The sequence below is a fragment of the Leptonychotes weddellii genome, chromosome 11, assembly GCF_054177405.1.
Source record: "Leptonychotes weddellii isolate Sample4059 chromosome 11, ASM5417740v2, whole genome shotgun sequence".
NCBI classification, from domain to species: domain Eukaryota; kingdom Metazoa; phylum Chordata; class Mammalia; order Carnivora; family Phocidae; genus Leptonychotes; species Leptonychotes weddellii.
Genome location: NC_138379.1, coordinates 73648543 through 73662502, shown reverse-complemented (window position 1 = coordinate 73662502; position 13960 = coordinate 73648543). Strand labels below are relative to the sequence as shown.

The following is a 13960-nucleotide window of genomic DNA, read 5'->3' as shown; positions in this document are numbered from 1 at the left end:
TTAATTATTCATGTTACAAACATCTTCTCCCAGTCTGTGGCTTATCTTTTATTGCACAAATTTTAAAATGTTTTTAAGTATGGTTTAAGATATCTTTCCAGTAAGGAAACGTGTAAGGTCAAAAACATATTGTCCTATTTCCTCTAAACCTTTTTCACTTTTTTTGGTTTTTTTGAACTTTTTTGTATGGTTAGAGTGAGGTTAAGATAGAATCATATTATTTTTTCCCTTCTGCATAACCAGTAATTTCATCACCTTCTACTGAATACTTTTTGACCACTAATTTTTAAGATTGATTCTTAAATGAAACGTGTATGGTGTGTCAGGGGTCTGTTTCTGAGTCCTCTCGATTCTTTCAGTCTCTCTCTCCATTTATACCTCAATTTCTTAAGTTCTAGCACTTTACAAGTCTTAATATCTAGAACGGAATCCCCTCTACTTATTCTTTAAAATTGCCTTTATATTTTTTAGCCTTTTACTCTTTCATATGAATTTTAGAATCAGCCTGTCAAATTAAAGGAGGAAAAAAATTGGGGGGGGAATCTGATTAAAGCTGCATTGAATTATAGATTATTTTGGATGAGAACTGGCTTATGATATTGAGCCTTCCTGTCCACACACACAGTAAATCTCTCCAATTATTTGATTGATTTTTCATGTCCTTCAGTAAATTTTTCTCATCTTTTCCCATAAAAGTCATACGAACTTTTGTTATAGCTATTTTCAGGAACTTTATGATTTTTGCTGCTAATGTAAATGGTACTATTTTCTAAATTATATTTTCTAATTGTCACTGGTATATAAAAACACAATGACTGTGCTTTGAAGGACCGCTATTTCCTTCCAGCTGTGTCCCTGCAAGTATGTAACTCTCAGTCCGTCATTTTCCTCATCTAGGCAAAAGTTAAAAATCTACCTAACAGAATTGTGATGTCGTGAGGATTAAATAAGAGTATAAGGCACTTAGTACTAGACAGAAAAAACTCAATTAATGTTGGGTGCTATTTCGGTCACCAAATAGTTTTTGTTCGGTAACCATGCTCAATTCTGTTCTAATAATTTGTAGATTCTTCTGGATTTGTAGACAATCATCAGCAAAGATGTGCCGATTTGCTTCTTACTTTCCAGGCCTTTAGCTTCTTATTTAATATCACTGAATCTCCAATGAACAATTATCTTGTTCTTGATTTAAATAGGTTGTTTCTTAAGTCTCACCATTCTGAATAAAATTTTCTTGGGGTTCTTGGATGGAAACCTTAACTATATTAGAGAAATTCCCTATGTTTAATTGCTAAGGTAAATAAAATGAACTGTTGACATTTATCACATGATTTCTTTGCACCTCTTAAGAAGATCATTTAGTTTGTCTTGTTTAAGCTTTGAGTGTGGCAAACTAAATTTATACCCATTTTTAAGCCCGATGATGGGTATTAAGAAGGGCATATACTGCATGGAGCACTGAGTGTTATATGAAAACAATGAATCGTGGAACACTACATCAGAAACTAATGATATATTGTATGGTGACTAACATAACATAATAAAATAAAATTAAATAAATAAATAAATAAATAAAAGTCTTGCTTTTATACTTCTATGATAAGTTCCCTTTACTCCTACTTCCCCTGTACCCTTTGCACGGATGTAAATGAGTGCAAGAGACGTGAAAAGGAAATAGCAATTAAAAAAATAAAGTCTTAAGCCAAAGTTCCATCTCAGAAACTGTAATAAACAAGGGAGTACTGTAAACATATAAGAAGCGACTTTCAATAAAGGAACACAAACAAAATAATTCTATACGGTACAAGTGTAGACAATTCCAAAAACAGAAAAACTGTAATAGGGTACTGATACCTTAAATGGCAGCAAAAAATATGGCATAGATTTAGATTTGCAGTCTTAAGTAAGGAGCTGAAGTGAACTGTGTTACTTAGTATTTTCACATTTATTAATAGGGATATTGACAAGAGATACAAAAATTAACTTATTTTTAGCATGCACTGTCATATGTCCTGAAAGGATCTTTGGGCAACTGAGAAACATAGCTTTGGAACCAACATAAACACTCACGCCAGAGAAAATGTAATATAATTCTTATTTAGTTTATAGCTTTGAGGATCAATTAAATTAGTCCAAACTAACCAACAAAGCTTTTATTTGAAATTAAATGGACTCGGAAATTAAGCTGTGATTCGTAAGAATAATAATTCTACAAACCTTTTAAAGAAAAATTTCTAGAGAGTTGAGCAAGATTCTAACGTGACTCAAATATAAGTCACAAAATAAACTGAACCCAAAACACTTTTTCCAGTACTACAGAACCTTTGTAACTTTTCCTTTTACATATTATAAGAGAACTTTAACATACATAAAGCTTTTAGGATGAACAATGACATAAAGGAAGTTCTTTAAGGCAATAAGTGAAAATACACATAAATAATTTTGATGATGTGTTTTTTTGATCTTACAAAAAACACCCTCCAAATCAGAGTAAAGGAGTTTCTTGCACACCAAACTTAAGAGCAAGTATTTACTTGATGGAATAAGGACCTGTCCAAGAAATTCTGTCACTGACTCTATTTTTACCTCTGAAAATCTTCTGGTCTATCTTGTGTTAGATTTTCCTCAACCTGGCTCTACCCATGGCCTGTTCCAAACCCAATGATAAAAAACATAAATCGAATCCTAAACTAGATATTTTTTAAAAATTGAAGGAAAATCTAGAAACAGTACTATCTATGATACAGTAATATCATAACAATAATTACAGTATAGCTAATATTTATTGAGTGCTTACTCTGTGCCAGTGCTTTACATGTGTTAACCAATCTGGACTCAGTTAGTGTTAGCATCACACTCTAAATGATTTAAACTCAAAATATAAACCAGTATCTGATCACTAGAATTTTCTTCTTGAAAGTCACAAGAACATGGAGCGCCTGGGTGGCTCAGTTGGTTAAGCATCTGCCTTCGGCTCAGGTCATGATCCAGGGTCCTGGGTTCGAGCCCCGTGTCGGGCTCCCTGCTAAGCGGGGAGCCTGCTTCTCCCTCTCCCTCTGCCGCTCCCCCCAGCTCACACTCTTTCTATCACTCTGCTCTCTCTCTCTCTCAAGAAAAAAAAAAAGTCACAAGAACAAGTATATTAAATAAAATCTAATTAATCTCCCATTATATTCAATGTGATGACTTTTAAATGTAACAAAGGTTATCAGAATGACACTTTTCCTCTTTTCTATGTTTCCAGCTCCAATTATCAGGATGACCTAAGACTCATATTTCAATTTCTTTTCTTTAGTTTATTTGGTGCTATCCTATACTATCTAAATATATGGTTTTTGTATGTGGTAAAAATATTCAATAAGCATAAAATGTTAGGAATTCTATTTAAAGATTTACAAACACATACTTGAATCAATGGCCTAGTAATTGAAAGCTTTTATGCCTTTCCAATAATAAAACAAATAGTCCAATGAAGGTCACCCATCCAATCATACCTATTATTGGCCAAGCATCAGCAGGTGAAAATGTACTGGACCATGAATGTGGAGATACGGTGTTTTAGTCCTGATTCTGCCAATAACTTGCTGTTGGATTTTAGATGAGATAATTGACCAGTCTAGATGTCAGTTTAATAATATGAAAAATGAGAAGTTTATCCAGGCAATTTATGAATTTGAAATTTCCTGAAAATACCTGAGAAATCATGAAATACTCTGGCAAAATAAAATGTTAGAACAGCATAGAAAGCTCTCAAGTCTGTGGAAAATATCTTTGCTGTAGGAAAATTCATCAGAAGGAAAGAAAGGGTATCATTTAAAACTTCATTAAAGAGCTATATAAACAAATAAATCAGGCTTTCTAAATCACCCTGGAAAAGGCTGGTATAAAGATTTAAGATAGATCACTGCTAAATGTAAAACTGTTTTATGCACAGTATATGGTTTAGCACTTTTTAAGTAAAAATAATTTTAGTTGAATCACTTTATTTCTTTTTCTCCATGAAAGCTTAAAATAGTAAAGTAAGGAGTTCTTATGTAACTAATTTATACAACATGCTTATATAACTATTTCCAGAACTTGCTGCATAATTGTACTATCTTTAATTGTTAAAGGCATTCACAATTGTTGATTATATCATATGACATACTATTCTTTTTTTTTTTTTAAGATTTTATTTATTTGACAGAGAGAGACACAGCGAGAGAGGGAACACAAGTGGGCGGGTGGGAAAGGGAGAAACAGGCTTCCCGTGGAGCAGGGAGCCTGATGCGGGGCTCGATCCCAGGGCCCTGGGATCATGACCTGAGCCGAAGGCAAACACTTAAGGACTGAGCCACCCAGGTGCCCCTTTACTATTATTTCTTTGATTTGCTAGTAAATCCTTGGTACATAGTACAATGGCTACTTATAGTAGTGTTTTTATATACTTTATAAAGATTAATTTTTGAATTAGGTTTCCAAAATTTACTGCAGTATTAGGAAAAAACGGTAAATATTATCTATAGGTTCTGAACTTCCAAAAACTTATTTCTATCAGATTTCTACTCAAAATGTAAAATCCTCACTGTCTCCCTAGGAACTACTTCTCATTTTTAAAGCAGGAATACAGCAGTTACAGCCTTGAATTTCATGCCTCTCCCTCTCTGCCCACCACCAAAAGTAGATGTCCAAGAAAATCTTCATATAAATTTGAGTATTAAATCTTAATATTCTGGTGAAATTGTTGTGGGACAAGAAAGTACAGAATCGCTTTTGATCAATATATTATAAACAATTTTGGAAGTTAAGAGAAAAAAACTGTTCTCTAACTGATGTGTATAACAGCTGCAAGGGACTACCCCACAGAGAAAATATCTGAGACCAGCTCAGAAATGAGGTTCTGGAATGTGGACGACTGTAACAGTTTTGATATCTGTACATTCCAACCTCAAAGGGAGGAAACCAGGTATTTGAGAAATGTCATGTACAATGCTAAATTAAAAATAGCACTGACAGTAATGGCTCTTGATTGAAAAACTGGAAAGCTACTAACAGTTACATAAGTCAAGTATGCTTCCATTTACTTAGGAGAGAGAAGAAGCATTTCAAAAGGCATTACTCTCCGGAATGCAGATAGATGACACTAAGGCATCCAGAAGATAAATCTATAGTAAATTTTAGAGAAGAATCTTTCAGACACAGCAGAGATAAGAACAATTCACTTGGAAAAAGAGAAGCAGAAACAGGCAACAAACTGCTTCTTCAGAATATTCAGCACAACTCTTATGTGGATGCCTGTGGTTAAGAAAAATATTTGAGTATCTGAATAAAAAATGTATCTCTTTTTCAGAGTGAAGAATGAAACCAAAGCAACATCATGTTGCTGTTCTTCCTAGAGGGGTACAAATTATAAGTTAGAAAGGGCATGGTATGTTAGATCTTTACAAATCACAGTTCCCTCGGGAAAATGGTCATCAGGTTAAGGTAAGACACTCATTATGTACATTATACATTTACTTTTCCAGGAGCTATAAATTTCAGTAATATCAAAGAAGGCTCAAATTTAGCTTATCTGATTTTAGTGTGATATAAATAAGCTATACATTCTTCTTGCTAAAATTGATAGTTTCTTATTAAAATTTAAATTACAAATTAAAATAAATGTGATTCGTTTTGTTCTTCAACTCTGTATAAAAAAGAAGCAAAATTTTTTTTAAACTTGCTGACTTTACCACCTCAGTTATTATATAAAAGACTGACTAATTGCATTTCTAAATACAGAACAAAAAGATTTGCATTTTAGCAGAGAAGAGTAGGAGGAAACATGAGGTGGATATAAATTCCTGACACTAAAGGATTCTAACACAGGAATGGGATATAATATACAGATTATAGAAGTATCTCTAATAAGGATTTTTAAATAATCCAGGATCTTATTTTTCCAGGATGAACTAGTACTATTTGATATGAAGCTTAAAAACTATTTCAGGAAGACATCTATCCATATATTCTCTCTTATAAAAATTAAAGTCTAATAACTACATATTCTTAGGAATTCAGTAACATCAAAGGTAAGAAGACTATCAAAAATACTACATGAAGTTCTGGAAATCTGAAAATTTAGAACCTTAACAGTGTGAAAACTTTTCTTGAAATTAAATTTTTTATTAGATTCAAAATAGATTAAATGTAGATTAAAGTATAATCATATTCACTTTGATGTCATATAATCCTCTGTACTTTATTAAGCCATGAAGTTTGGTGTGGAACACTGATAGGTCGTTTTTTGTTTGTTTTTGTGGGTTGGGGTTTTTTTTTGGTTTTGGTGTTTTTTTTGCAGGAGCTGGAGGGGCAAGGTTCTATATTTGGAGAGCATGGAACTGATAATGAGGACTTTTTATTTAAAGGCAAAAGTCTTAAAAGCCTGTCCTACAAAAAAAAAAAAAGGACCATTAGCATGGAAAATAAGACATGGATTTTGAAGTCAGACAGACCTGAGGGTTTAAACCCACTCTGTAACCACTTCCCAATTTGCAAGCTCTTGAGCATATTACTTATTTAAGTCTCAATTCCTAAAAATACACAATGAGAATGACAATAATAATACCTATCAGGCAGGATTACTATAATGCTTACATGAAATTTAATATGCCAAGCACTTACCTCAGTAAGTGTCATATTGACACTTATTTTTTACTACTGTAATTTCTCTTTACCTTTGGTCTAAAATGTTTAGAGTCCTCCACAGCACAGGGCTAGCCAGAACCTGAGTCTGCTTTCCAAACCTGGCTTAATCAAATCTGGTTGTAGCTCCTAAATTCAGAGCTGAGATCACTAAGGAAGGATGCACACAAATATGGGATCGCTTTCTAGTATAATTCCTATAATCATCTTAAATGTAAACCTAACCTAAGAAACTTCAGATTTCTGCTCTCTTCTGCCGAATACCATATAGTACTACCTACTACTTTAAAAAAACAAGCTATGGTCTCAAGCCATTATCATACGAGCAACAGGTGCTTTTTTTAAAAATTGACAATGAAAAAGAGCTATAAATTCTGAAATTTCCCGCATTTGTGGTTTTGAAAATTAAAATACTGATATCATTTAAATGGTAGTGGAACATTCCAGAAAAACGTTCAGCTGCTTAACAGGGCTGATCTGTAATTCAGAGAACATTCCAGTTTCTATGCTACCTTAAAGAAAAGCATTTATCACCAAGGTCTAAAGAAACACCATAAATATGGAATTCTACCCTAGTGCTAAAAAAAAAAAAAAAATCTCTGCAACAGGAAAAAAGTTAATTCACATATTTTATGGACAGAGATGGTTATTAATGCAAATGAGGAAAAACAACACAGGGTACTTGAAGTAAAAGGGCAGGAGGGTTACTTCCTTATGCTAATTTGAACAGTTTTTTTTATACAGTCTGCCAAATTCTTTTTAGTAAATCACTACTGCCTATTTTCCATTAGTCAATAATTGAAATATTATTAACCCACCAGGAAAAAGTTTTTTAATACACTGGTTGTTTATGATACAAAGGTATGTTCTTTTAATCATGAATACTTTTGTACATTAACCCAAGGTCTAGAAAACATTAAGAAATAAGCTGATTTGAAACAGAAAAATGGGTATTTACTGAAACTGACCAGGAAAGTAAGACACATTGCCCAATACCTATGTGATACAATCTACTTCAACAATTAATCCTCTCTATAAACATGACAAATACTCAATTATTTCTGAATAATTAAGGGACTAACCATGCCTAAAAGCACCAAGGAAACATATGCTCAAATAAAATGTAAAAACAGACTCAGTGAAATATTCCGAATGTTGCTGGAGACAAGCATTTGAATAACTGATAGATCCTTACCTCTTGCTGTGGCACAGGTTTTAGGATCGATACTTAAAATTATTCGCAATGACTCTACTTAGCAGTGGTTCCGACAGGACACAGGACACAAGAGTTCTGCATTCCGTGTAAAAGCATGCAGAATGAATCACAGTCACACAGCTCAGACCTTATCTGCCTCAGGAGAACTCCGAGTCAGATCTCCACAGCACTTTTAGGCTCCGGGTCTGTTTCCAGGCACCGTTTTCTTGCAGTTTTCTTTGCCGTGTTTGGTCCCTACCCGAGGCGAGCTGGTGAGCTGGCTTGTGTGTGGGCACGAGGCTCGCCTTCAGGAGCTTACTCCTTCCCTCTGAGCAGGAGCTGCTTCCGCAGCACCACACAAACGGCCCAGCCCAAACTCACACCCGAAGAACAGGCTGGGCCAGTCTAGCTCCACCCATCAACCTCACACAGGTGAGCAGTCCTGCTCAAACACCACCAGGAAGAAACTGGCGTTTATTGTGTTGGCAACCTTTTAGAAAGTTACTTATTCTTTGGTTGTTTATATTTGCTATCTAGATGGGAAACAGTGTATCCAATAAAAATGGGGCACTTTAGGCCCAAATGAAATAAGAAAAGTGATCAAGTAGGAAGTATCACCAGTAAAAGGCTGAATCACTAAACTAGCAGCAACCTGTGATTGTTATTCCACTAACATGTAGAAAAGAAAAAAAGTATCCGTTTATCCTGCCTCTGCGTGAACAATTCTGAGACAACAATCTGTTAAGCATCTATTAGGAGAAGAAAATAAAGAAGGGTTTTTCAGAATTGAAAATCTAGAATTAAATTTTCCTGCGTATGACTTCCTCCTTTATAAGTTACCAAAGTGTTCAAATTGTAACACTGTTTATATAAGTATTCAAGAGATTCAATATTCATACTAAATAACAGTATTGCACTGTTTACCTACTTAGAATTTGAAGAAATAAATTAATTGTAAGAAACTAACATATTTTCTGTTACAAATGAGTTTTTTACTAATACCAATGTAAATCCACATTCAGATATTTGTTTTAATAAACAAAATAATGTTACTATGTGCTAGATACAATTCTAAGTATTTTACAGATAGTCTTTACTATAACCTTATGAAGTTGATTCTAATACTGTTCCCATCTTGGAGATGAGGAAACCAAGGCAGAGGGCTTAAGGGATTGCCAAGGTCACACAAGTAGGAATTGCCAGATTCAAGATACCCAGAGAGTATTTACCACGTACCATGCCAAAATCTTCTGCTATTGATAAAATTTATTCTCTCCTTCCTTTCTGAACATAGCTTTGAATATAAAATTGTTGATAAGTGGTAGTCCACAGTAAGAGAAAAAATGAATTGATACAATTTTAAAATATGAAAAACCATGGAGAATTCCAGTATGTGGCAGGAACAAAACATGTTAATTTTTACCAGTGGAACAGCTGTGGATTTATGGATTTCGTTGAATAGGAAATGAGGCTCTTAAAGTTTATTCAGAGTAGAGAAGGCAAAGCCACCCTTTTTAAAAAAATAGAACTAAAAAACAGCCTTCCTCCCACCGTTTCCTTGGTTAGTACTAAAGACAACATGGAGGTGGCGGTGGGGGGCGGGGGGGGGGAGTAAGGGAAAAAGAACAGGAAAGAAAAGAGGAAGGGAAGAGAAAAAGAAGAGGGAGGGGGAGGCCCATGCTGTAGAAAAGCCAGCCGGGGATACCCTGTACAACTCATCTGTCCCTTGTATTATCTAACATCTAAGCACAGTTAGGAATAAATAAATTCGACAATAGTTTGCCAGAGTGCAGGAGAATTCCATAATTAATAATAGTAACTCTCACCTGAAACCCAAAAGGCTGTGCTCTATGCTGTATAAAAATACATGGTAGGAAAATGAGAGTATGCAAAAACCGCTGAGTGTGGAGTAAGGTCTGTAATCTCGTTCACTGCAATGTGACCACGTCAATTTCCTGGTTTGGAGAATGTGCTACATGTTATGTAAGATGTTAAAACTGGGAGAAGTTAGGTTTTGAGTAAATGGGATTTCTCTGTACTATTTCTGCACCTTCTTCTGAGATGATAAGTATTCAAAATAAAAAGTTAAAACAATATGGCTGACTGAAAGCATCACGTTTTGTCTTCCAATGACTGCTGATGGCACAGGACAGGTCACTTGTTATTTTTCTCTCATATTTAACAAAATGTCTAGAGGCTATCCTGTGAAGCACTAACATGTGTCTGTGGGGGTGATGGTGGCAACAAGAGAATTCACTGGAAAGGCAAGAGCCAAATCCTAATCATTCTATTCTAAGAATTAGCTGAATTATTCAAACCTTTCACAGTATGTCTAAAAATCCTGCAGGTTTCATGGCCAGAAATATATCCTGAATCCAATCACGTCTCCCCACTTCCACAGCTACCGTGCTGCTCTGAGCCACCGCTGTCTCTTGCCAGGCTCATTACAATCGCCACTGCTAGTCTCTCTTTTCTACCCATGTCTTCTCCTATCCTTAATACAGCAACCAAAGTGATCCTCTAAACAAGGTCAGCCAAGTCAAGTGACAGCTCTGTCAAAAGCTTCTAATGTCGGGGCACCTGGGTGGCTCAGATGGTTAAGCATCTGCCTTCGGATCAGGCCATGATCCCAGGGTCCTGGGATCAAGCCCCACATCGGGCTCCTGGCTCAGCGGGGAGCCTGCTTCTCCCTCTCCCTCTGCCTCTCTCCCTGCTCATGCTCTCTCTCTCTCCCTCTGTGTCTCAGATGAATAAATAAAATCTTAAAAAAAAAAAAAAAACCTCCTAATGTCTTCCCATCTAATTTTAAATGAAGGCCAAAATCCGTACAGCAGCACCCAGGCCCCAAGGAGAACCTGACCCCCACCCCTCACCTCCAAACCACATCTCACATCACTCACTGCTCTAGTCAAACTGCCTTCCAGCAAATCCTGTGCCAAGCCAGGCATACATCCAGCTCAGCATTCTCACATCTGCAGTTCCCATCTGGAAAGCTCCCCCCAGATAAGTGCATTGCGCCCCTCCTCATCTCCTTCAGGCCTCTGCTCAAAAGCAACCTTCTAATGAGCCCTTCCCAAGCACTCTACCCTCCTTTGGAATTATAACCCCACATGAGCCACATCCTCACACTTTCTAAACTCTGCACCCCCTTCTAGGCTTCATTTTTCTCCATAGCACTTACCTACCATATTATGTATTTTACTTGTTTGTTCACCTTCTTCTCTCCCTCTCATCACACTTGAATATAAACTCCAAAATGACAATATTTCTGTCTATTCTGTTTGCTGTCTTAGCCCTAGGACTTAGTATCCACTCCATAAATTCTGATCAATGAATGAGTAATACTGGAAAAGACCAAAAATGTTTTCTTACTTCAGGTAAGGAGAAGACTGATTAGAGGACTACCCCTAGCACTGGCTAAAGGGCATACATGAGGGTCAGGAAACATTTTTTATTACTATCGTGGAAACCGTTCATGTTTGGGGCACTTGGGTGGCTCCGTCGGTTAAGCATCTGCCTTTGACTCAGGTCATGATCCCAGGGTTCTGGGATCGAGCCCTGCGTTGAGCTCCCTACTCAGTGGAGAGCCTGTTTCTCCCTCTCCCTCTGCCCCTCCCAGCCCAGGCCCGCTCATTCGCTTGCCCTCTCTCTCTCGATCTCAAATAAGTGAATAAAATCTTAAAAAGAAAAAAAGAAATTGTTCATGTTTATAATTATCAGTCAACTGTTTTAGAGCAAATATTATATATAAAGGATGTAAATTAGGATAAAATAAAATATCTGTCAACAAGCAAAACAATTCAGGTGTGGAAAAAAGACACAAAAAATCAAGTACCGAATTCAAAATAAGAGAACTCATTACTGTACACTATTTCCAAATGATTGACACAAATAACAGCTACTGCAGACTAAAATGTAGTCCCTTGTTATTCAAAACATAGTCTTGGGACCAGGATCATGGAATTACCTGGGAGTTTATTAGAAATGCAGAGCCTCAGGTCTGGCCCTAGACCCACTGAATCAGGATACACAGTTTTTAAATACTATCTGTCAAGCAAAATGAATGCACATTCAAGTTTTTGAAGCAGTGGCCTGAAGAGCTTTTGTGAAGAACATAGTAAGTCATTTCCAGGAGGAGAAAGATCATAGTCAAGAGAAGGAGGGAAACCCAAAGTATACTGAGAGGTAAGGAAATAGGTTACTGACACTAAGTATGAATTAGGTTACAAAGATAAGTTAGTTCCAGTATTTATAGAGCACCTCAAATTCTAGACTAAAGATATTATACATAATTCTGGAACAGAGGGAAATCACTCAAGTTTTCTGAAGCCAGGGATTACCAAATAAAAGTTGTATTCTAAAAATTCATTTTAGTAGTAAATATTAAGACAGTAATTAATTATACAACCATTGTATGAACTTCTGTGAGGGAGAGAAAGATGGATGAGACATACTTGTCCCTTGTGAGGAGACAGCAATTTCGTGAGCAAGTGACAGAGCTGCTATTCAATTTGGCTAGGGGTAAACAGGAGATGGGGTTAGGGAGAGACGGGTCAGGGAAGCTCTCACAGAGGAAGTAGGTCACCACCTGAATCAGAAGGTGGAAAAAGGAGGATTACAAGTGGCTGAACTGGGGAGGAGAGCATTTCATGTTCTAGAATAGTGGGAGCACAGGGAAAGCTTTGAGCGCATGTGTGTTCAGAGCACACAGAAGCAGAGCCCAGCAGAGCACCCAGGGAGAAAGACTAAACAGCAGAGAGGAGAAGGAAGATGACTGAAAGTGCTGTAACAGAACAGAGTCTGGAGTAATGGCTTATATGTAATGAGGAAAGACTGAGGGATAGTTTCTGGATTAATTAGAGAGGCATTAGAAAGGATGATGGCAGAAGTGATTAAGCAGGGTCCTTTAGGCACTTCTTGTCAGCCTTCATTTATCCCAGCTTTTGCCCTAATTTCTCTTCTGTTGGTATAAGCCTTGTGGAAATCCAAATATGTTCTCATTCACTCCTATTGTAATAAAAGCTAAGCATATTAAATAAACACTTGTTTTGAGAGAGAGAACAATAAACTTTATCTCTACTCAATGTTCTAGAGTGGGACAAATTCTGATTTTGAGTTACTGAATCGCAAATGAGTTAATCTATGTCTTGGTACAGGACCTGACACATAGTAAGAGCTACATAAGTGTTGACCACGATTACCATCAGATGTCAGAAGACTTCAGTGAATCCTAGTTGTGAAACCTCAGGCAAGGGGCGCCTGGGTGGCTCAGTTGGTTAAGCGACTGCCTTCGGCTCAGGTCATGATCCTGGAGTCCCGGGACTGAGTCCCGCATCGGGCTCCCTGCTCGGCGGGGAGTCTGCTTCTCCCTCTGACCCTCCCAACCCTCCTCCCTCTCATGTGCTCTCTCTCTCAGTCTCTCTCTCTCAAATAAATAAATAAAATCTTTAAAAAAAAAAAAAAAAAAAAGAAACCTCAGGCAAGTTGTCTGACCTCCCTGAGTCTCAGCGGCTCCATTTGTTAACACAGGGTGTGGAAGGGGATAGAAATACACTCCCTATCCTCAATACCTCACAGGATTGTATCAAGATTCGAATTCCAATTCACATAATGGAAATACAAGTATCCACAAACTCTAAAGCACTTTACAGATATGTGCTCTTATGAATCTTCTACCTGTTTTTCCCTAATGCAGAGTATGAAAATATTCTTATTCTGTCGCTTGCAATGTATTTAAAAAGGAAACTCCCCAGGGCCTTCTAGCATTTTGGTACTCCTTTGTATCTTAAACCAAGGCCTCCTAGGATACCGATTTTTTTTTACTATGTTATGTTAATCACCATACATTACATCATTAGTTTTTGATGTAGTGTTCCATGATTCATTGTTTGCGTATAACACCCAGTGCTCCATGCAGTACGTGCCCTCTTTAATACCCATCACCAGGCTAACCCATCCTCCCACCCCCCTCCCCTCTGGAACCCTCATTTTTTTCTCAGAGTCCATAGTCTCTCATGGTTCATCTCCCCCTCCGATTTTCCCCCCTTCATTTTTCCCTTCCTGCTATCTTTTTTTTTTTTTTAACATATAATGTATTATTTG

At 36.7% G+C, this 13960-nt stretch overlaps 1 protein-coding gene and 1 long non-coding RNA gene across 2 annotated transcripts in view; both read right to left on the bottom strand.

The window, feature by feature from the left end:
• The window catches only part of ARHGAP32 (Rho GTPase activating protein 32), a 158254-nt gene that overhangs the window by 40664 nt on the left and 103630 nt on the right, over window positions 1-13960 (bottom strand). The window lies entirely within an intron of this gene.
• On the bottom strand, window positions 12303-13411 carry LOC145716071 (uncharacterized). The gene is made up of 2 exons (XR_014138401.1): window positions 13333-13411; window positions 12303-13101 (listed from the first exon to the last, which is right to left on the bottom strand). It is a non-coding gene; the product is annotated as an uncharacterized LOC145716071 (long non-coding RNA).